This window comes from Myxine glutinosa, chromosome 7, assembly GCF_964187855.1.
Source record: "Myxine glutinosa chromosome 7, kmMyxGlut1.1, whole genome shotgun sequence".
In the NCBI taxonomy this organism is placed as follows: Eukaryota; Metazoa; Chordata; class Myxini; order Myxiniformes; family Myxinidae; genus Myxine; species Myxine glutinosa.
The window spans coordinates 180,130,743-180,154,355 of NC_136267.1; the positions used below are offsets into that span (position 1 = coordinate 180,130,743).

Sequence of the window (23,613 nt, forward strand, 5' to 3'; positions counted from 1 at the left end):
TATTGGAGTTTATTGGTGATTTTTGAGGGTGAACCATAGAGGAGGCTATTGCAGTAGTCCAGACGGGAGGTGATGAAGGCGTGGATGAGGGTTTCTGCAGCCGTGGAGGAGAGGGATGAGCGGAGACGGGCAATGTTTTTCAGGTGAAAGAAGGCTGACTTTGTGATCTGTTTAGTGTATTTGTCGAAGGAAAGGGTTTGGTCAAAGATGACGCCAAGATTCCGGATGTGAGGGGAGGTGGATACTGGGATACCGTCGATGTTGAGGGCAAAGTTATGGGTGGATTTTGTGAGCGTTTTTGGGCCAATGATGATTATTTCAGATTTATCACAGTTAAGCTTGAGGAAGTTGATTTGAAGCCAGGATTTTATTTCAGTGATGCAGTTTGTCAGGATAGAGTGGGTGTCGGTGGAGACGGACTTGGTGGAGATGAAAAGCTGGATGTCATCGGCGAAGCAGTGGAATTGGAGACCATGACGGCGGATTAAGTGACCGAGCGGGGACAGGTAAAGGATGAAGAGGAGGGGGCCAAGAACTGAACCTTGGGGGACACCTTGGGGGAGGGGAGCAGTGGGGGATTTGCAGTTATTGATGGAGATGAACTGGCATCTGTCAGAGAGGTATGATTTAATCCAAGAGAGGGCAGTGCCGGTAACGTTAAAGGTGGATTCAAGTCGGGTGAGGAGGATAGTGTGATCGATGGTGTCAAAGGCAGCGCTGAGGTCGAGGAGGACGAGAATGTTGAGGTTGCCAGCGTCAGAGGAGAGGAGAAGGTCGTTGGTGATTTTGAGGAGAGCAGTTTCAGTACTGTGGTTGGAGCGGAATCCGGATTGGAATGTTTCATACAGGTTATTGGCAGAGAGATGATGTTTGAGTTGAGTGGCTACAGCGCGTTCCAAAACTTTTGACAGAAAGGGTAGGTTGGAGATGGGTCTGAAGTTGTTTAGGGTGTCAGGGTTTAGACCAGGTTTTTTTAGAATGGGGGTAACAGCAGCAATTTTGAGGGAAGGTGGGACGATGCCTGTAGACAGGGAGGAGTTTATTGTTGCAATGATAAGTGGAGAGAGAGCAGGGAGGGAGGCTTTGACAAAGCTGGAGGGGATGGGGTCAAGAGTGCAGGTGGCAGTTTTCATTCCTATGAGGAGTTCAGAGAGGTCAGTAGGGGAGATTGGGGAGAACCGAGACAGGGGATGGCAGGACAAGGGGGGGCAGGTGGTTGGAGGGGGAGCGGGTGCGGCGGTGGTCAAGCTGTTGTAGATGTTGTCAATTTTGCGTTGGAAGAAAGAGAGGAAGGAGATGCAGTTGTCTACTGTGAATGACTGGGTGGTGGTGTTCAGGGGGCGGAGGAGTTTGTTTATTGTCGAGAAGAGTGCTTTTGGGTTTCCGGAGCCAGAGTGGATAATTTGAGAGTAGTAGGCAGAGCGGGCGCGGGAGAGGGCATCTTTGTAGTGTTGTATGTGGTCCTTGTAGGCTTGGGAGTGAACTGTGAGACCCGTTTTATTGCGGAGTCTTTCAAGTTGGTGAGCACGAGTTTTCATCAGGTGGAGTTCAGGGGTAAACCAGGGAGCAGAATGGGTGAAAGAAACTGTTTTGGTTTTTACAGGTGCAAGCTGGTCAAGGCAGGAGGAGAGAGTGTGGTTGTAGTAGTCAGTGAGGTCGGAAGGGGTGTGGAGGTCAATGAAGGGAGAAGTGGACATTTTTTCAGAGAGGGTGGATGAGAATGAGGTAGGTGAAAGAGCGTTTAGCTTACGGAAGTTGATTGTGCGATAATGCCTTGGTGTTGGGGCGGGGATGTTGATGGTCAGAGTGATGGCTAAGTGGTCAGAGAGGGTGAGGTCGGAGCCATAGAGATGGTGCAAACTTAATCCAGTGGAGCAGACAAGGTCCAAAATGTGACCACGGATATGGGTAGGAAAGTCGACATGTTGAGTGAGGTTAAAGCAGGTGAGTAAATCAGTGAAGTCAGTGGTTATTGTGGAGTCAGTGGAGTCCATGTGGATATTGAAATCACCAAGGAGGAGGATTGAGGGGGAGAGGGAACATAGCTGGGTCAGAAAGTAGGAGAAGTCAGACAGGAATGATGGGTGTGGTTTGGGAGGGCGGTAGACGACAGCCATGACTGACTGCGTGTGACCAGAGAGTTTTAAAGCCAGGTGTTCAAATGATGGAGCAGATGAGATGGAGATGAGGTTGGTCTTGATGTCTTGACGGTGGATAACGGCAATTCCACCACCTCGGCCCTCCGAGCGTGGTTTATTGACGTAGGAATATCCATTGGGTGTGGTGAGGTTAAGTGTGTAGTAGTCCAGAGGTTGTTGCCAGGTTTCGGTGAGACAGAGAAAGTCCAGTTTGTTATCCAGGATGTATTCGTTCAGGATGAGGCATTTGTTGTTGAGGGACCGGGTGTTGAACAGGGTGAGCTTGATGTTGTTTTGAACAGCAGGGATGAATTCAGGTGATTTAGCGAGGGTTCGTAGGCAGGAGGTGCGATCGTGTGGGTTGCTGTGACCAGGTGCGCTGGGACGAAGAGTGAGAGTGCGCTGAGCCGACCAGAGGACGGGGATGGAGTGACCTGATTGCAAATAAACAAACTTACGACCGGAGCCACGGTGAATGTACCTGGGTCGTCGGAGGAGTCCATTTGATTTGATGGCAGAGATGCATGATGGGGTGGAGCGGGTATTGAGCAGAAGAAGCCTTGCAGCGGAGTACCTCAGAGCCATGCCAGGCAGGAGCGAAGGGACGAGTACGAGGCCAAGGTCGAGGAGGCAAAGCGGCAAACGCAGCGGCAAACGCAGCGGCAAACGACTGCAGCCGCTAATCAAGACCACAGCGGCAAACAGCCACCGCCGCAAACAACGGCCACAAACAACGGGAGCGGGCCTGAGGAAACAGTGGAGGAGCCGGGCAGGCGAAGCCAGGAGCAGAGCCGGGACCGAGCAGAGGGCAGACCCAACGGTCAAAAATCCGCCACGACCACCAGAAAAGCAAACTATGTACAATGGCCCAGTCGGAGAAGCGGCGAACAAGTAACGCCAGCGTCCTCACCAGACCGGACCGGAAGCCAACTCCCAAAGTAAGTGAGAGGCCCTCGGAATTAGCTTCATCGCGGGAGATTCCAATGATTCTGAAAGCTTTGGTTTCAAGTGTGAAGCCGAGCTTGGTGTGAGGCAGGAGCACCGGCCCAGAGGGGAGAACAGTATTCCATTGAGCTGCGGATGAAAGCCTTGTATGTGGTGAGGAGCTCAGGTGTGCCAAGGAAGGACTTTGCACGACGGAGGATGCCCAGTCGGCGACTGGCTTTGGAGGCCAGATTTGAAATGTGGTTTTCCCAGGAAAGATCATGGCAGATAGTGAGACCCAAAAGCTTGAGTGACAGAACCTCTTGGAGAATATTGTTCAGAAAGTGGATGGGAGGGTTGTCCAGTTTTTTTTTTTTAGTTTTTTTTTTTTTTAGTTTTGTCAACAAATTTTTCAATTAAGCTTTATTATGAGAATATGGAAATGACAAATTAATAATTTAGTTTTTTGTCAATTTGAGTTTTGTCAACAAATTTTTCAATTAAGCTATATTAGGAGAATATGGAAATGACAAATTAATAATGTTGTCAAAAGGTCAAAAGGTTAAAGGTCAGCATCACCTAAAATCATCAATTTTCATCCAATTGACCTGAAATTTTAAGAATTTGCATATTGGGTCACAGAGTTGGTTCCCCAATCAAAAGCAACAAGCCAATTGTTTTTTCAGATCAAAAGGTCAAACATCAATGCTGCATAAAAATCATCAATTTTCATTTTGTATTTTTTACCTCTGCCACCCAAGGTGGATGGACGTTATGTTTTCACCCCTGTCTGTCTTTGTCTGTCTGTAAACAAGATATCTCAAAAGGTTGTGGATGGATTCGGACAAAATTTAGCATAGAAGTAGCATGTTTGACAAGGACAAAATGATTTGATTTTGGTGAAAATTCGGATTTGGAGCCAGCTAGTTGAATTTTTTAAGTGATTCTTCACCATTGGGAGATAGGGCCAAACATGATAAATAGCAGGACATCTTAAAAAGTTATGGACAAATTTGGATGAAACTCGGGGGACTGGTTGGGTGTGGGACAAGGAAGAATTGATTAGATTTTGGTGAAGATCTGAATATGGATTCAGATACGATTAAAAAAAAAAAATTTTTTGTGATTCTTCACCATTGAGAGATCGGGTGAAAAGCGATATATAACATGATGTTTAAAAAAGTTATGGATGAGTTATGACTAAACTATGTGGACGAGTTGGTTCTGTGACAAGAACAAGCTGATTAGATTTTGGTTCTGGTCTGAATCCAGATCCGGCCTATCAGTGGGATACAAAACAAACTGTTCAGCCATGCGGAGGTATGCCCTCTACCGAGTGGCGTTCTAGATTAAAAACAGTTTTTTGTTATTTTGAGCATACAGAAGAAGAAGAAGAAGAAGAAGAAGAAGAGGAAGAGAAGGAAGAAGAAGACGAAGACGAAATAATACAAACGGACCCAGATGGACTTTGTATTGTCACATGCTTTCTAGTTTCTTTCGTAATTAGCATACCATGCCTTGGAAGGCTATTATGCTGCTCTATACACCTTAACATGGCAGTCATTTAAAACATGGGGACACTTCCAGGTTACACACACACACACACACACACACACACACACACACACACACACACACACACACACACACACACACACACACACACACACACACACACACACACACACACACACACACACACCTCATCCATTTATAGTACAAATGTTCGGGATTGGATTCCGCTTGTTCTGGCTGTTCTCCTTTGGTGGTTTAGGGTGGTTTCAGTTTAAAGTTTGTAAAGACAGTTCAAACTGGCCTCCGACCCCGCTCATGACCAATGCTTGCTCGGCCAAATTAGATCGGTCACAGGCAACTATCGGTGCTCCCTCAGGTTAATATTGTCGTCCCAACGAGTAGTGTGATGTGGAAAACAGGCCCAAAAACTTGATCAGGGCTGGCTGTGGACTTAGCTGGCAGTTGCTACCATTTTGACATGACTGGTGGAACTCAAATCAGGTAATCAGAATGGGTCTGCGGCTGTAACAATGCCATCATGTATTTGATGCCATTTAAGTGTTAAAGCTTACTTTATACAGATTTATGAAAATTATATTTCTCCAAAAAAATGTAAAAAAGAAAAATCAACAATTCCACATACAGGGATGGGAGCAATTTTTATTTTTTTAAAGAGGGGAATTTTTTTCATGCAGCATAAAGTGCTGCCAAGCAAACCGTGCATTCTATGGGAACATGGGGCACTTCCTCCCCTCCCCCAGTCCTAGAAATGTTTAAGAAATTCAACTGCATTTCCCTAAATATGGTGCATTTAGAAGAGCTTTTACTCCAAGATCAAGTGAAATTCTGGAACAACAGGATGAAAATGTAAGTGAGTAAACTCTTACTGCAATATGATCAATCACTATTAACTCGTAACTACTCAGATGAATTTGAAAACTAAGAATTTAAGTCAAATTATTGAAATTTTATTCGACAACATGCTTCAGTTTTCTTGCAAGTCTGGTGTTGGCTTAGCAGTTAGGGTGCAGGCTTGGGATCCTAAAATCCTGAGTCTGAATCCCGGTCGATCGCTGAATTAACGCCAGGAGGGTTGACTCAGCCTGTCATCCTTCCGAGGTTAGCAAATTGAGTACCAGCTTGCTGGGATGAATGATCCCAGTGTGTACCCGGATTTAGAATAGGTACACCGTATCCCTGCGCATCGTATGAGGCGACTAAGGGTTGGCGTCAGGAAGGGCATCCAGTCATAAAAACATTGCCTCAAACAGGGAACCATGATTGTCATGGGGCAAGGCTAACCCCTGCTTTAGCGGAAAGAATGGCTTCAAAATAAGAGTGGGCTATAAGGGGATCAAAAATACTTTTATTGTTATTCTTCTTAGGTGAGTTTTTTTGTATTCCATTTGACCTATCTCAACATGAAATGACAAAATTTTCGGCCTGGGGTCCAAGAAAAAAGTGTACAGGGCAAAGATTGTAGTGTCAAAAATAGACAATGTGAAATAAAAATAGACAATATAACTTACGTCTTAATAAAAATATGATTACTCAACATCGAAAACATCAAAAATATGTCTCAACTCAAAACATACAGCAAAAATGTCTTAACTCAACATCTGAAGGTTTGACACTACTTCTAATTGCATAAATAGATTGCCTGACCCCATAAACATAGGGTTAGACACCACAACCAAGTAAAAAGACCCAGAAATGACAAAGTTATGGCTAAAAATGTGATTTTTCAGGGAAAACGGCGGCCATTTTGGATTTTTGCCCTGCACACTGTTTTCTTGGACCCCAGGCCGAAAATTTTGTAATTTCATGTTGGGATAGCTCAAATGGAATACAAAAAAACTGTCACCTAAGCAAAACAAAAAATGACCCATTTATAGCCCACTCTTATTCAAAACGATCATTCATTCTTCAGTTTTCTTGCATCTTAAAATCATTACTCAGGTTCCCAAATTCACAGAAACGACAAATGAGGGAAAGATAATCTTCTCTTAAAAGTTTCCACAGCAACTAGTCTATACATTCGAATTGAGCACAGAATAGAAGTAACTAATCTTAAACAACACTTAAGTGCAAGCAATTCGAATTAACTAAGAGTCCCTTAAACTCAAATAGTCTCCTTGGTTTTACACCGATATATACACTTACTATACTTTATGATTTTTGACACAGGCCTGCTCTCATTTGCAAGTTGAACTTCCTCAGTCTCTTTCACAATCGTTCATGGAACTTGCTCGTTGACAGAGTTTGAAACCACGAAACCACTTGATGTACTGCACGTTTTTCTTTTTTTTCTTTTTTCAATCTTTTTGCTCCTTTCAGGTCCTGGTTTGTGTGATATGCCACACACAGTTTTTGTGCAATACAAGGTTCACCTTGGCCTGCTTTGGCTCAGAATGGTGAAACATCACAACATATGTCATGCCCTTGGACAATATCGCATACTTAACTGTCTGCATAGCACTTTTTGCCTCTAACCTCATGTTTGGGCATGTATCATCCAATATGTTCCCTGTGATGTTGAAAGAACTCTCAATCATGGGCGATGAAAACAGTAGAGTATGGCCTTGACAACACATGTGAGAAATGGATATCTCCCACTTTTCCCACTCCAGCCCACTGCAGATACAGCTTTTCATCCTGGCAGGGAAGTGGTCCCTGCAACCTGTCATCGATGCTGTCTGCTCTGACCTCCATGTAGTCATCCATGTTCTCATCCTTGATCACATTGGTGGCCAATGATGGTTGGTTGTTCAGCTAGTACTGTGTGGTCTCATGCTTCCTTACAACAGGAACAAGGACTGACTTGGCTTTGATTAGATTGTTGTTGATCGGAATCTTTGACAACAAGGAGATGCTGCATTGGATGCAAGCTTCCTTAGTTGTCTCCATGAATGTTGACTGTATCGCCCTTGTCCTAGCTTGATAAGATGCCCCTTGTCTGACTTCCAGGGAAAGATGATTGCTGATGTCTGAAATTTGTAGGTTAACCAGTTTCTTCAAAATAAGCCCCTTCAAAACCCCAGACTTAATGAAGTTTCGAAGAAACTTTGTGGATATTTCTGCTAATCACATCAGTTGTCAACTTTGCTTTCCTTTGAGTAAAACAGGATGACATATTCCTTCAGGTGATGAAGAACTACTGTGTAGGGCTGCATGATCAGACAGATTTTGATTCGGGTCGAAAATCTTCTCCAGTATCCGTCTTTTTCTTTATTTATTAATTTTTTTCCTTCGCTTGTCATCCTTTTTTGAAGGATGGGAGAAATAAACTTCTTGACCACAACCCTGTTTTCCTCACCGATGTTATGCTTGGCATGGTATATCTTCTACAATGTCCTTGTATGTATCAGTATCAGTGTTGGAGAAAAATGGTTTCAAGAAGATGGTATAAACATCAGAGTCGGATTGTATCAACACATACATCGTACACCAACAACCACCTGTGGGAAATGCAGCACTGTGGTACTGCATATTTGACGTCACCAAGAGTGGCACAAATTGTCTGCAAAACTTCTCTGTGGTCAGCTGACCATTTTAAGTCAGAGTGAAGACCACACATCAAACCTTCAAGATGGTAATCAAATGGCTCACGTAATTTATTCGCATCAATGTGAGCATAATGACACGTGCATCACCATCAATGTCAAGCAAATGTCTAGGCCTATTATTTCCTATCTGGTTATCAATCCTCGAGTTACAACACAAGAGTTCATCAATATTGACATGAGGTTGTCTCAAGGATTGTTGTGATCAATAAACTTGTCAATAGCTGCAAAGGGCATCTCACGGTCAACTTTGATGACAGCAACAGACTCGACGTAACGCAAGACAAATTCCTGCGAATAAGGACAAAAGAACTGACAATGACAGCCAGTGCACGGTGGTTGTTTGAACTGGTGCTTGATCAGTGCTCAAGGTTTCACAAGTCCATGAGTCATTTTATCCGAAGCTGATGTTCTGTCAATGGACAGCTGATTAAAAGCACACATGTCATGCATGAGCCAACACTTTGTGAAAGTGAGAAGCTTAGGCACTTGGGAATAGGAAGGTTAATTTTACGCAGTACATTAAGCTCACATTCCCACTTATTCTTTCTCTATCCCGGAAAGAGGGGCTTTTGAAACGGGCATCTTTATCATTTTAAAACGGACACAAATTTTTTTGAAATCGATCATTAGGTTTCAAACGGTACCATTTTTAAAGCATATGATAGCAGGCCCCCTTTAGAATCACGTGACACACACACACACACACACACACACACACACACACACACACACACACACACACACACACACACACACACACACACACACACACACACACACACACACACGACGTTATTGTTGATGTTGATGACGTTCAAATAATTCAAATGACAATGTAATGATCATTACCTCTGCCACCAAAGGTGGATGGAGGTTATGTTTTCACCCCTGTCTGTCCGTCTGCGTCTGCGTCTGCCTCTGAACAAGATATCTCAAAAAGTTGTGGATGGATTCGGACTAAATTTGGCGGAGAGGTAGTGTATCCGGATTCGGATCCGGTTCCGGCTAGTATAATTTATTTTAAAGTGATTCTTTAACATTGGGAGATGGGGCCAAAAACGATACATAGCAGGATATCTCAAAAATTTGTGGACGGATTTGGAAGAAACTTGGTGGACGAGTTGGGTGTGTGACAAGGACTAATCGATTCGATTTTGGTTCAGGTCCGAATCCAGATCCAGCCCATCAGTGGGATACAAAACAAACTGTTCAGCCTGGCAAGATTATGCGCTCCACCGAGTGCCGTTCTAGTTTACAGATGTTTTGATTCATTTTAAATCTCAAAATCATGAAATAGTACTTGGTAATGCATAATTTGTCTTCTGGTTGGGTTTTGCATCCTGCACGTGGTCTTGTAGTCCAACACAACCACTTTCCAGTAGTTCAGTTCTTTCTTTCTTTACAAATCCCGCAGTATCTGAATGCGGGCTTTGACATCTTATCAAACACAAGAACGAGTGTGGTATTTTCAATTTCCTCCCACAACCAGTTCTATCACCATGGATCGATCTTGGTCACATGGGTTATCCGATCAGCACATCCTTTTTAAAATGAGCTATTCCACTCTAATAGCAGAACACACCCTTGGACCAATGAAAAGGTTTGTAACACTGAACATCTGTTTCCACTGTTAAACATTTCCAGACGAATGATAATTATCGTATTTGTACAGTTTTTTTCAAACCGTGTGTTTCAAATATTATATACTTGTGAAAAATGCAAAACGATTTTTACTTTTCATTTTACGAGGAAAGTTATTTTCAAAGGGATGGATTTCCACATTTCTCTCACATCCCTACATGTAACAGTCACATTTCCATAACTAGAGGTTCCAGGAAACCTGAACTCAACTGGTCTATATCAATATGGTTAGAATATGCATAATAGAACCACAAACTATATAGTTTATATGTGCTAAAAATATGACAAAAATTGATTTTTCAATATGGCCGCCCTGCCGCACCCATTTTTGGGCGTGCAACGCCCAAATGCAATGCCAAACTAGTGTTATGTCAGTAGGGTTGAGCAATATCTAGAGTCAGGTAGATCTGAAGAGGTAACGTGCTTCGTCTGTCGCGATAGGGAATCTACCTTGTAATAAGTTCTGTGTGTTTAGTCTGGTTTGTCGGGTAAGAGTATACCTGTGAACATACCCGGATGTTCGAGTGTTAGATAGTGTAGGGATTAAGATAACAGCCCTTGTGTGTCACACCTGGTAATCAAACCTTTGTCCCTTATGGCAACGCACACCTGTAGACACTTAGATAGGCCCTTTATTGCACACAGTAATTAAATTCCCTTCCCTGACAATGACTTTGGAAGAAAACGGACAGGAAACCAGGCCAGGACACCGCCGATGATGGCTGCCGCCGGTCGCATCACGAACTTGCATAGCAACATGCCCAGGAGGCCTGTGATTGGTCAGCGCGGTAGGCGCAAACCTCCAGCCAACCAGTGCGGGAGGCGTGAAGACACAACTAAGAAGGAGGTTGTGATTAGAGGGAAGGAGCTGGAAGGTTGAGTGGAAGGCGCTGGTTGGTGGCGCGCCAAGGCTGACGTGACTGCCCAGGTGATAAAAGTGTGCTGCATGACATTTCAGGAGCTCTAGCCCTTGCGCTCTGGCTGTCTCAACGTGCTTGAAGCTCTTGCGCTTCTTCCTTCTTCTTGGTCTTGAGAGGTCCTGGTGGTCGTTGGCTCACCACCTGCCTGGTGATTGGAGCGGTGCTCGGTGCTTGGAGTGGTGCTCGGTGCTTGTGCAGGAGCGGGGCTCGGTGCTGTGAACGGGCGGGACCTCGTGTGCGAACGGAGAGGGCGTTGGCTCAGGCCTAGAGAAGCGTACGAGGCGGACAGAGGGTTCCTCCACGCCGGAGTTTGGAGCCAAGTGGGGACAAGACGACGGACAGTTAAGACGCACCACATTCACAATTACACGACGTGTTCTTTTATTAATTCATTCCTTTGTCTCGTTTCTGAAGTGAGGTGTGTGGGATCCCAATTTAGACCCATTATTTGATTACCGTCGCGTTCCTTGTTATCGGGTGCCGTGAATAAATCTTTATTTTTGTACATTCTAATTTGGCGTTCGTGAGTTCATTAATTCCCTGCAGGATCGAAGCTGCCGTCGGTTCGCTGAAGGTAAGCGCTTTTACCACAGCTTCCACTTCTCTTCTTCTTCCTGCGCTACATAAGCAAAATCCGTGTTTGGTCGTCGCCTCCAGTAAATCTGTTCTGGTCCATCCGCTGTCCCTGGTCTTAACCGGAAGGGTCCGCGTGACACTAGTTTATGTCTTAAAGATGCTGCATAACAAGTTTCATCAAATTTGATCAATATTTGTGACTCTTAGAGCGTAGACGTCAAATTGTTTACAGACGACAGACGGGCGACAGACGGACGACAGACGGACGACAGACGGGCGACAGACGGGCGACAGACGGACGACAGACGGACGACAGACGGGCGACAGGCGGGCGACAGGCAGACACTAGGTGTCGCCAAAAACTCGGCTGGACATAGTCCAGTTGAGTTTAAAAAATGAACAAATCATGGTAAATGTTATGGCTATTTTGAAGCTAGGATTGCAGGATTACTCTGTTAAAGGTAGGCAACTCATTTTGTGACATGCGCCCCCACGCTCACCCCCAATCTAGCATGCTGTGGGTGATGACATTTTTTCATCAAAACTTCAGTCCTTTGTCTCAAATTTGAGACATTGATTAGAAGAATATGCCACAGGGCAGTATTTTTACCTCCACCACGAAAGGTGGGTAGAGGTTATGTTTTCACCCATCTGCCTGTTAACAAGATATCTCAAAAAGTTATGAACGGATTCAGACGAAACTTGGGTGTGTGACAAGAAATGGTTCCATTTTGTTGATCTGAATGTGCATTCGGATACAAGCCTTTTGGGGGGGGGGGGGGGGGGATTCTTCACCGTTGAGAGATTGGTTGAAAAGCGATACATAACATGATATTTTTAAAAGTTGTTGACTAGTTATTGGGGTGGTCCACAATTATTTTTATTTTTTTTTATTTTTTTAATGTCATGTTCTCACCCTCCAGAACTGTTCCAATACCTAAAGAAAACACTGCTGGTGAAATTAAAATGAAATTGAATGATATTTATGGGTAGCTCATGGTCATCAAAGTTTCCCCATATGGTCTTACACTAACGTCTTACAATACCATGGACACTGAAACAGTTTCTGATTGTCGCATACTTTTACAGGAATTTTAAGTTGAGTTATGAATACCCTGCATGCCTTGTTGATGTTTTATGAAGGAAAATATGTTTTGAGGGGTCTATGCAGTATGCATTGTACCCTGTAGAGTAGCCTGGCCAGAGCATGTGTGTTAATTGAACAAGGACTGGGCACCGAACTGCTATTTCTTGCTCGTCGCCACCACATACTTGAAATTGTGATTGGAGCAGTGTGTGCGAGCTGCATGGGGCCCTCCTCTGGACCAGAGATCTTAATCTTCAAACGATTCCAGGCTCGCTGGGAATTTCTGGATCAGGATAACTTTGATGATGCAACCACAGATGAATTGGTTAGTGAATCCCTTTCTGATATCAAGGATGATGTTCTGCTTTTCGTTGGGAGTCAGCTTGCTGAAATCCAGCCAAGAGATGATTATCGGGAATTATTGGAACTGTGTGTATTCTTTCTGGGTGGAGTTCCTGCAAAAGGAGTCCGGTTCATGGCCCCAGGACCCATGCACCATGCCCGTTGGATGTCAAAGGTCATCTATAGCCTGAAGGTTTGGATGTTCAGAAGTCAGTTCAAACTCACTAGCAAAGAGCAGAAAGGACTGAGAGACATTGCCATCTTCACCATCCGTATTTACATCAGAGCATGGATGACAGCTCCTCTTGCGGCTTCTGCCCCAAACAGTGATTTGCTTCTTCTAAAATCTCTGGTGCAGTACAAAGATGTAAACCAAGCAATTTCGAAGGCAGCAACCATGAAACTAGCAGGCCATCTGTGGTACTTATCAGAGGACCTGATTGGTCTTGCATTTTTTGACAAGAATGTGCCTGCAGCAGTGAAACAACAAATGATCCTCGCACTGGAGAACGATGGACAAGAAGATCCTCCGAAGCGCATCCAAGTTGATCTGGGAAATATTCAGGAAAGTGGTTTGGAAGACTGTTACACAGAAATCCCGCATGCTTTTTGAAAAGATGGGCCTTCCTGACAGTTTTCTGGAAGCAGACCCAGAGACTTGGGAAGACCGAGACGATTTTAAAGCAGCGAGTGAGACTGTGAAGGCCATGAAAGTGGTAAATGAGAGAACTTAGAGAATGAGAGAACTAATGAGAGAATGAGAGAACGAATAGGTTTAGAGAACACCTTACCCCACGCTGTCATGAGAAACAAGGACATGGGCGAGGTCTGAGAGTGGCAAATTTGATTGGTTGTGATGCCGTAAAATGCCGTAATATTTTGTCCAACTGCTGTTAAACAGAAGGGTTTTGAAAGTGACAAAAAGGTGATTTGTGTTCTGCAGTGTTCAAGTATACAATTCCATGGAACTAAAATAAAGATTTTAAAGAATGTAGAAAATAAATTCCAGAAGGTTACCACCGTTGATGCAGTGTCATTATTTAATACATTACATTAGTTATTCGTGCCTGTTGTTTGAGTCCTTTATTGATGTCCTTAAAAACTCAAGTTTCCTGCTTGGAATGTTTTTCAGTTTTGTTTGACTGCCAGACAGAGTAAAAAATAAAATTGCACCGTGTCCAAAGGAAGCAGTGCAGTTTGGCAGTATGTGTGCAATCCATGGAAGGACTTCCAGATGCTGACAACTTTAGAACCGTTTAGAATCAAATATGGAGGGTTAGAAAGGTTCTTCATTTTGACAGACGGATGGACAGATGGATGGAAGGACATAGCCAACTATTGAAGCGGTTTCACCACTTAAAATTTTTCTCGCTCCTCTCTGTGAATGTGCAATGAGGAAAAAAATTCAGAGCCAAAGTACTGCTAAACTACAGGTGCGTTTTCCAATTACTGTTTCGCTTTGTGTTCAAAAATATATCATTCAATTGAAATTAAGTGGTTCCTCGATTATAAACTGACGTTTGTACACAGAAGGACAGACAGACAGAAGTGAACCAATGGCCTAACCCTATATCACGTGCATGGGGTAATTACATTCCCAAAGTGAAAAAATGAAAATATGGAGGCTTGCTGTTCGTTGAATAGGGTGCCTCTCGTTTTTCGAGAGTCATGGTGTTGACCACTGGTCAAAAGAGCTGACAATAGAGGAAGCCTGAAGGAAAAGGGCCAGTGGGTCAAATACAAAAGCTAAGAGAAATAAAAGGACAGCACAGTCAAACAAATACTAACTTGACACAAGATGAACTTGGAAAGAGGAGAGAAACGAATCGACATGGACACGAGAAATGTCGTAAACAGAAGAAACAGGATCACTCTGGCTGGGGAAAAAAAATTGGCTGCTACTGCCTGTTTTTACTCACTCGCCTGCTTTCCACCATGAAATTCACCTGCATTTAAAAACGTAGTTATAGTAGGGTCAATATACGAAAAAACTCACCTAACCCCCAAAAAATTGATACAAAAGGTTTTTCAATGGATTCTGGTACCATTGGGCATGCTAAATAACATACTAAAAATCTAGTAACATCTGACTTCCGGAAAGGGGTCATTGTCAAGATGGCGTCCAAGATGGCCGCTGGGAGCTTAAAATGGCCATATCTCAATTATTATTCAACCTAGAAAGGTGGTTTTGGTGTCTAACTCTAGGTTTTAGGGCCCAGGGAATCCAATTGAATCAATAAAATTACCATCAGTTAATTATTTATTGACAAGTCCAAGATGGCATCCCAAGGTGACATCCTGATCCACTAAAATGGCTCTGTCGAATAGTAGTCAACCTAGAGAGATTTTTTCAGTGTGTATACCTAGGTTTAAGGCACCCAGGAAATCATCAAAATTACTTAAATAAGCACAAAGTAATCAGGTAATCCAGTAAGCCAGGTTTACCAGCCCATTCGGCATTTGTTGTCTTATACAGTTAGTCGCTATTCATCGTCGTCCTCCGACTCCTCTGGAAGAAACTTGTTATGTGGATTGTCACATTCTTCAAGTTGGCACGGTCCACAGGCAGTAGTACATGGTAGTCCATATCGTCTACAAGAGCAGCGGAGTGTCTTGCAGGCAGTGGAGGTTACAATGAATGACCTTCAAGAGACTGTCTGGAGCAGCGTTCATTCTTGACATAAGTGGGACAAACTGATTATCCTGCAGGCTCCACCCCCATTTCATGGCATCCATACCCTCTTCTTTTCCCATCCACACCATGATCTGGTAGTACGCTCTACGACAGTGAAGTTTGGTAGCAGATTCAGTTGGGGGCAGACGTTCGGGTGTTACAAAAGACGAAGCAGAGACAACCTTCTTGCTGAAGGTGTTATATCGCATTGTTGCAAGGGAATCTTTGCACTTGCCACCAAAGAGGATAGCCATTACTCGGCATCCAAGGTCATCGATCACCTCTGTGGTCTGGTTTGGGATGGTGAATGTGTTGGCACAAGACCGAAGGACAGGGTCTCCTTTTACAAGCTTCTGGAAAGCAGTCTTTTTGCCAACACCAAAAATCCGAGAAGTCGTGTCACAACCAGTCATGGCATGGATGACTATCAACTGAGAACACATGTCATGTCCGAGAATTTCTTTTAGACAGTTGATGTCATACACTTTAAAACTGCCATCAGCTTTGGACTTGTCTGATCTGAAATAAAGGCTCTTACTGTCTCCCTGCGCATAGTAAAGAAGTAAGACAAGGAGATCAGTATCTTCTCCAATCAGTGTAGTGGTGTGTAGAAGAGATGCCTCCACTGGAAGCCTTTACTATATCTACGTCGGCATCTCCAGGTGCATTGACCACAGTGCAATACCTTTCTCTCAGTTCATCACTTATCATCCCGATCAGTCTCTGTTTATTGATATCTCTCGACAGGACCTCCTCCTTCTTGCCTGAGAACTTTGTCTCAGCAGTGAAGCTGACAATGGGATGAATATTGTGTCCTCTTCTCTGATGCGTGTTGTCTTTAATGGACGGCCCTTCCTCATAGCCATCAAAGACAATGGTCGTAGCTGAACCATAATGCTGGATGGTGAAGTCAGCATACGACTGCGCTATTTCACCATAGCTTTCTCCATTCTTCCATGGTATTCTGTGAAGGCGTGAACCTCCATCAAGGACGTGGATCTCCGTTTCTGGTACAGAATCTAGGATGGCATCACTTGCATGATCACAGATCGCGTGAGCTAGTTGTGGCTTATCAGCCTTTCGGAAGACGTTTCTGGCTTCAAAGAGGGCAGGAGGGAAAGGACTGAGCTCATAACTCATAACCTCCTGCAATGATAGCTCTCCAGTTTGGGAGACAACCAGGAAACGTTGAAAAAGAAGTGCAGAATCAATGGTTCGATCAGGAGCGACCTTTATAGCTGATGTTTGTCCAAGGGTTCTGGCTTTATCCTTTCTACTGAATGAGAATGTAAATGCATACTGTCCAACAAAGGTGGGCGGTCCGCTTCGAAAGTCCGCTTATCCGCTTATCCGCTGCAGCGGACTAACGTTTTCGAAGCGGATAAGCGAATCGGAACAACCCCCGGAAACCGAAGCGGATAAGCGTAAGCGGACTACCGAAAAATTAAAGCGCATCGCGATTCGCCAAATCAGCTGTTAGCCTGAGCCGTTACTCTAGAATTGTGAATATTTATTTAAGTGAATAATAAGTGAAACCCTAACAACTCGGCTCTCGCCCAATCTCTTCCCGCTCGAGTTCCGTGATGCTTGGGTAACTCTATTTCTCAGGCATAACACGCCGCTCCCGAGCTCTGCCTCGGTCGAGCGCGTGTTCAGCTACGGGTCGGACATCCTCAGGCCTAAGAGGTCGGCCCTGGCTGCACCGAACTTCGAGGCCCTCGTCTTCATGAAGGGCAACCTCCAAATCCTCAAGAAGGCCCACGAGGTGGAGGTGGAGGAGGAAGACGAGGACTAGTCAACAGACTGCTAGTCTGTTGACTAGTAGACTCTCTTGTCAAAGAAAGGATGGGCAAATTGATTTTTCTTTAATGTTACTTGCATATATTAAAATTATATTTAAATTAACTGTAGAGTAGAGTAGAGTCGAGTGGAAAACTTTATTTCAATAAATTTTGAATAAATTTTATTTAAATAAAAATGTATATTTTTGATCTTAAAAGCTTTGTTTGTCTTTGTAGTAGTTAGAAATGGCTATTTAGGCTTAAAAAGCATTAAATTCCCTTTAGAAACGTCAAAAATCGCTTTAAAAACGTCGAAGCGCTTTAAAAAAATCGAATCGAAGCGGATAAGCGGATAAGCGGTAAGCGGACTAAGATTTTCGGCCGCTGAAGCGGATAAGCGAATCGGACTACACGGGCTGGCGGAGCGGATAAGCGGTAAGCGGACTTAAAATTTTCCGAATCGCGCCCACCTATGCTGTCCAATCATTTTGTGCATGATTTTGCGTCCAACAGACTCATATTCATGCACATTGATTACCATAGGGGAGGGAATCGGCCTTAGGCAAATACTCTTTCATTTTACACCTAAGGTCAGAAACAGTCAGCTGTTCTTCATCATTCGCTGCAAGGTATGCACACATCTTTGAGAAGGCTTGTTCTTGGTCCTCATCTTTTGGCCTTCCAGATTTCCTCCGCTTTGGATCAGGATCTGTCTGAAATTGCAGGGGTATATGACGGCCACACCTGAAATGGCTGCTACAATCTTGATGATACACGCAGCCTGCAGCGTGTAGATCCCCATGATAGTATTCAATTCTACCTTTGACCTTGAAAGTTTCTGAAACCCTTCAGAAACCCTAGTTAGAAACCCTAAACCTTCAGAAACCACTCATCTTGCCGGTTATCACAGCATCGCAATATTTTCTTTGCAAAGATATCAGTTTCACATAACTATAGTCTGCACTTCCTTCCTGAACACCAGTGCCGCAGAAAAGGCAATCAGTTTTGCTATTGAACGGACCTTCAGAAACCCTAGTACTCCTTTTAGTGGTACTGCATTCACCACTCTGTTTCCTCTTTAAATGAAGATCAATTTCTATACTGTTTGTGTACATTTTGCGACAGTTCAAATGCACTTTACAGCCAGCAGTCACAGCAATGGTGTCACCTCTCCGAACACTAGCTTCATTGATCCCATCAGCACCCTTTTGGCGAATCTTGCCTACATCACCTCCATCTTCCAATTTGCCTTGACAAATGGGACAGATCTGGTCACTGCAGGATGCACTCATCTTGTACCTTGAAGAAAAAAAGAAGAAATTAATACACGTATGATTAGTGCCTTTACAAAATCATAACGAAATGCAAATAGCCTCTAGAATGGTCAATATATGGAAAGCAACCACCTAACCCCCCAAAATTAGTACAAAACTCTGACTTCCAAATTCGTTTTGTTTCCTGAAGATGGCCACCGACAGTTAACTGAGAGTTAACTGTGACAAAATTTGAATATACAACATGGAATTTTCCACACCCTTGAATATACTCAAATTGCCAAAAAGCCACCCTTATGGGTGGCATAGTCCCACTACCCTGAACACATGGAGTGCCATCTCCCCCCCCCCCCCCCTCCCCCCCAGGCTATAGCTGGGAAAAGTGGTGTACATTTCTTTTGGAAATGTCTAAAAAATATGGATTTTGTTTATGCATGTACCAAATAATATACTTATTCCTTTTGAGATGAAAATAAATTGTTTGTCAGATTTTTCAGTCCCCCCCACTCCCCAATATAAAATAGTCTGTCCCTTGCCATAACCTCTCAAGCTTTGTACAAACCTTTGTCTGTAATGATCACTGAATACTGTGGACTGGAGTCACAGGTGGCAGTGGTGTAGACACATAACACTCTTATCTCCAATATGAAACACACACTTGGTTCATTAGCTGGTGAGTCGGAGGATGACGATGAATTGCGACAAACTGTATAAGACAACAAATGCCTAATGGGCTGGTAAACCTGGCTTACTGGATTACCTGATTACTTTGTGATTATTTAAGTAATTTTGATGATTTCCTGGGTGCCTTAAACCTAGGTATACACACTGAAAAAATCTCTCTAGGTTGACTACTATTCGACAGAGCCATTTTACTTTAGTGGATCAGGATGTCACCTTGGGATGCCATCTTGGACTTGTCAATAAATAATTAACTGATGGTAATTTTATTGATTCAATTGGATTCCTTGGGCCCTAAAACCTAGGGTTAGACACCAAAACCACCTTTCTATGTTGAATAATAATTGAGATATGGCCATTTTAAGCTCCCGGCGGCCATCTTGGACGCCATCTTGAAAATGACCCCTTTCCGGGAGTCAGATGTTACTAGATTTTTAATATGTTATTTAGCATGCCCAATGGTACCAGAATCCATTGAAAAACCTTTTGTATCAAGTTTTTGGGGGTTCAACCATATATTGACCCCTCTATTATCTCAGAGGGCTTTTAATAAGGTGAGGTGTTGCCTGCATAAAGGTCTGAGAAAAGCATCAGCCGTCACCGAAAAACTGGCTGAGGATCATGGCTCTGACATTACCAATAAGAAAACAAGACAAGTACAGATACATTCAAAGTACACCGCCCTCATGCCAAATAAATAATTAACATCTGCCATGCAGCACATAGAGACGCTATTGGGAGGGAGACAACAACAACAACATGCATTTTAAAGGCCATTTTCCCTGCTAGAGCAGGGGTTAGCCTTGCGGTCCCCATGACAATCTTCTCCATTTTGCCCTATTTTCTGCATCTCTCCTTGTTAACCCCCTTGCCCGCATTTCTTCTTCCACCATCTTTAGCCAAGTCTTTCTCGGTCTTCCCGGTCCTCTACTTCCTTCTCCATTAATTTCCATCACTCTTCTCAACCAGTCACTTTCATCCTTCCTCAACACATGACCAAACCATCTCAACATGTTCCTCTTCACAGCATCAATCACAGGCAATATTCCCATCATCTTTCGCAATTCATCATTTGTCTTCCTCTCTCTCAACGATACTCCGCACATCCATCGAACCATTCGCATTTCCACCCTTTCCAGCCTTCGTTGCTGCTCTACGTTCATTACCCATGTCTCGCTCCCATAAATCGTAACACTTCTCACACATGCAGCATACACCTTTCCCTTCAGCTTCAGCAACACCCTCCTCCTCATCAGCACGCCACTCAGTTCCCGAAACTTCTTCCGTGCACATCTCACTCGAGCAACCGTTGCCGAGTCTGATCCACCTTCTCCATTCAGCATGTCTCCGAGGTAGCAAAATGTTTTCACACCTTCCAGCTTCACGCCGTCTCCAAGATCCAACTCAACATTTCCTCCATCTGCAGCTCCCTCTGTGCACACCTTACATTTGAATGTAGCTGCCACACTGGTAAATGACCCTCTCAGACCACTACATTTTTTATGAACCCACTCAGCGCACATTGTACATTGAATGGAGTTCACTCCGACACCCTTCCTGCATACAGCACACGGCCACTTCCCAGTTCTTTCCACCTCACCACATGCTTTACCACTTGCCATCACCTTCGTCTTTCCGATATTCACCTTCAGACCTTTTGTCTCCATTAATTCCTTCCACTTGTTCCCCTTTTCCTTCAGTCCATCCATACTTTCCGCAATCAACACCAGATCATCTGCATACAACTCCCACGGTAAACCCTCCTTTACGTTCTGAGCCAGCACCTCCATCACAGCTACAAATAGTAGTGGACTTAGTACCGACCCCTGATGCACTCCCACCTTCACCTCAAACTCACCACTGTTCCCGTCTTTCGTCCTTACAGCTGCGCGCGCTCTTTTGTACATTGCCATCACTACTCTGATCAACCATTCCTCCACTCCTAACTTCCTCAATGCCCATGTCAATACTTTGCGTGGAACCCTATCGAATGCTTTCTCCAGATCAACAAACCCAAAAAACAACTTCTTCCTCTTCTCCATGTACTTCTCCTGCAACTGCCTCACAATGAAAAGCGCGTCTGTCGTTCCTCTTCCTGGCATAAATCCAAACTGCATTTCGTCGATCTTCACTTTCTTCCTTATCCTCCTCTCCAACACCCTTTCCAATACCTTCATTCCATGCTCCAATAACTTTACCGCTCGGTACGAGCCACACTCCAGAGGGTCACCTTTCCCCTTGTATAGAGGGACGAGGGTACTCAGTTCCCAATCCACTGGAATGTGGCCTTCTTTCACCACCAGATAACAGATCTCTGTCATTCTCTTCACACCCCAACTTCCTGCTGCCTTCAACATATCTCCCACAACTCCCGTCGGCCCTCCCGCTTTTCCACTCTTCATTGCTTTTATCGCTTCCTCAACTTCCTTCTCAGTTATCTTCTCTGCCGGTCCTAAAACTGGGTTACTCTCTATGTTGCCATCCCATTCATTCTCTGTATTCAACAGCATTTCCATATATCTTTTCCATCTTCCTTTAATTCCATCTGGGTCGACAACGATTTGTCCCACTTCATCCTTCAAGCAACTCACCCCCATCACATCACACCTCTCTTTCGCTGTGTGCTTTGCAATCCTGAATACTGCTTTCTGACCCTCTTCCGAATCCAAGCGTTCTCCGAACATTTTCCTACATGCCTCCTGCGCCTTTGCTACCTCTTTCTTTGCAGCCTTCCTGGCTGCCTTATAACTTTCATGCTCTGATGTTTCTGCTCCCGTACCCTTTGCCTTCTGCCACTCCTTGAACTTCTTCCTCTTCTCGTCAATCCTCTTTCCAACTTCATCATCCCACCACCATGTTTCCGAGTGCCTCGGTGATCCTTTTGTCCATCCACATACCTCACCAACGGCTCCCAACAGACTAGCTTTCATTGACATCCAACCACTTTCAAGCTCAACCACATCATCCTCTACCCTACTCAGCCTCTCTTTTAATGCCTCCCTTACTGTCACCTCTTTCAACCTCCACACCTTCATTCTCGGTTGGTACTTCACCCGCCGAGCTCTCCTCGCACCTTTCACTCTTATGTCGCAGACAACCAAGTGGTGCTGTGAAACAGCCTCCTCCCCCGGGATCACCTTTGTGTCCCGGAGGTGCCCCCTATCTCGCCTACGCACCATCAGGTAGTCAACGGTTGTCGTCGACCCACCTGACATGTATGTAACAAGCTTATTATCCTCTTTCTGGAACTGAGTATTACAAATCAACAAATCAGCTCCATCAACAAACTCCAAAATCCTTTCACCTTCTCCATTTCTCACACCATATCCGTAACCCCCATGAACTCCCTCAAAACCATCCATACTCCTTCCCACATGTCCATTCAGGTCTCCTCCCACCACAACAACTTCCTCATCTTTCACGTTTTCCATCAGCTTCTCTATCGCACACCAGAACTTGTCCTTCTCTTCATCGCTTCGACCAACCTGCGGAGCATATCCCGAGATGACGTTCACCAAGAGCTTTCCAATCATCATTTTCACCATCATCAACCTATCACTCACTCTAGTCACACTCACCACACTGTCTACAAACTCCTCAGAAAACAGGACACCAACACCATTCACGCCCTCCGGGCACCCTTGCCACACAAACTTATATTTCTGTCCCTGCCTACCCTTCACCATTCTCACACCACTTCCCTTCCATCTCGTCTCTTGCACACAACATGTCCACTCTTCTTCTGAACAATACTTTTTTTTTTCTTCTTTTTTTTTTTTTGTTTTGTTTTGTATACTGAATCGAGGCTCGTGAAAGAGCTAACATTTACTTCACAAACAAATCAACCAGACAAACAAAATATATAAAAAGAGGGAGCGGAAAACAAGATGGGGAGAGAAGGGGAAGCACACAAACACAATATTTGAGAGCAGGGAGATGTGTGGAAGGGAGAGGGCTTGGGGGGAGGAGGCGTGGGAAGGGGGGGGGGGGAGGGAGAAGTATAAAACACAAGGACACCAAGGACTTCCAGCACAGAAGTTGGTATTTCAAAAAAGTGGAATTGGGGTGAAATTAGCAGGGGTAGAAAAGATCAAGGTTTTGGATGGGGGAAGATAAAAGATGGTGGTGAACAGCTGTTTTAAAGACCTGGAGGGTGGAGTGGGATTGAAGAGAGTGAGGGAGTTTGTTCCAGAGGCGGGAGAAAAGAGGAATGAAGGAGTGAAGGTGAGCAGAGAGTCTTGATTTTGGCAGTTTGACCACAAGAGGGTTGCAGGCAGATCTTGTGCGACCTGTAGGAATATTTGCGGGACAGAGCCCAGAGAGAGCTGGGGGGGCAAGGCCAAAGAGGAGTCGGTAGAAGACGGAAAGACCACCAACCTGCCTGCGGTGAGTGAGTGAGAGGCCCTTGGAGTTAGCTTCATCGCGGAAGATTCCAATGATTCTGAATGCTTTGGTTTCAACAGCGTGAAGACGAGCTAGGTGCGAGGCAGGAGC

The 23,613-nt window shown here is 44.4% G+C and overlaps 1 protein-coding gene across 3 annotated transcripts in view; it reads right to left on the reverse strand.

Annotated features, from left to right (window-relative positions):
* LOC137431870 (polypeptide N-acetylgalactosaminyltransferase 1) overlaps positions 1 to 23,613 on the reverse strand; it is a 594,418-nt gene that overhangs the window by 541,499 nt on the left and 29,306 nt on the right. The window lies entirely within an intron of this gene.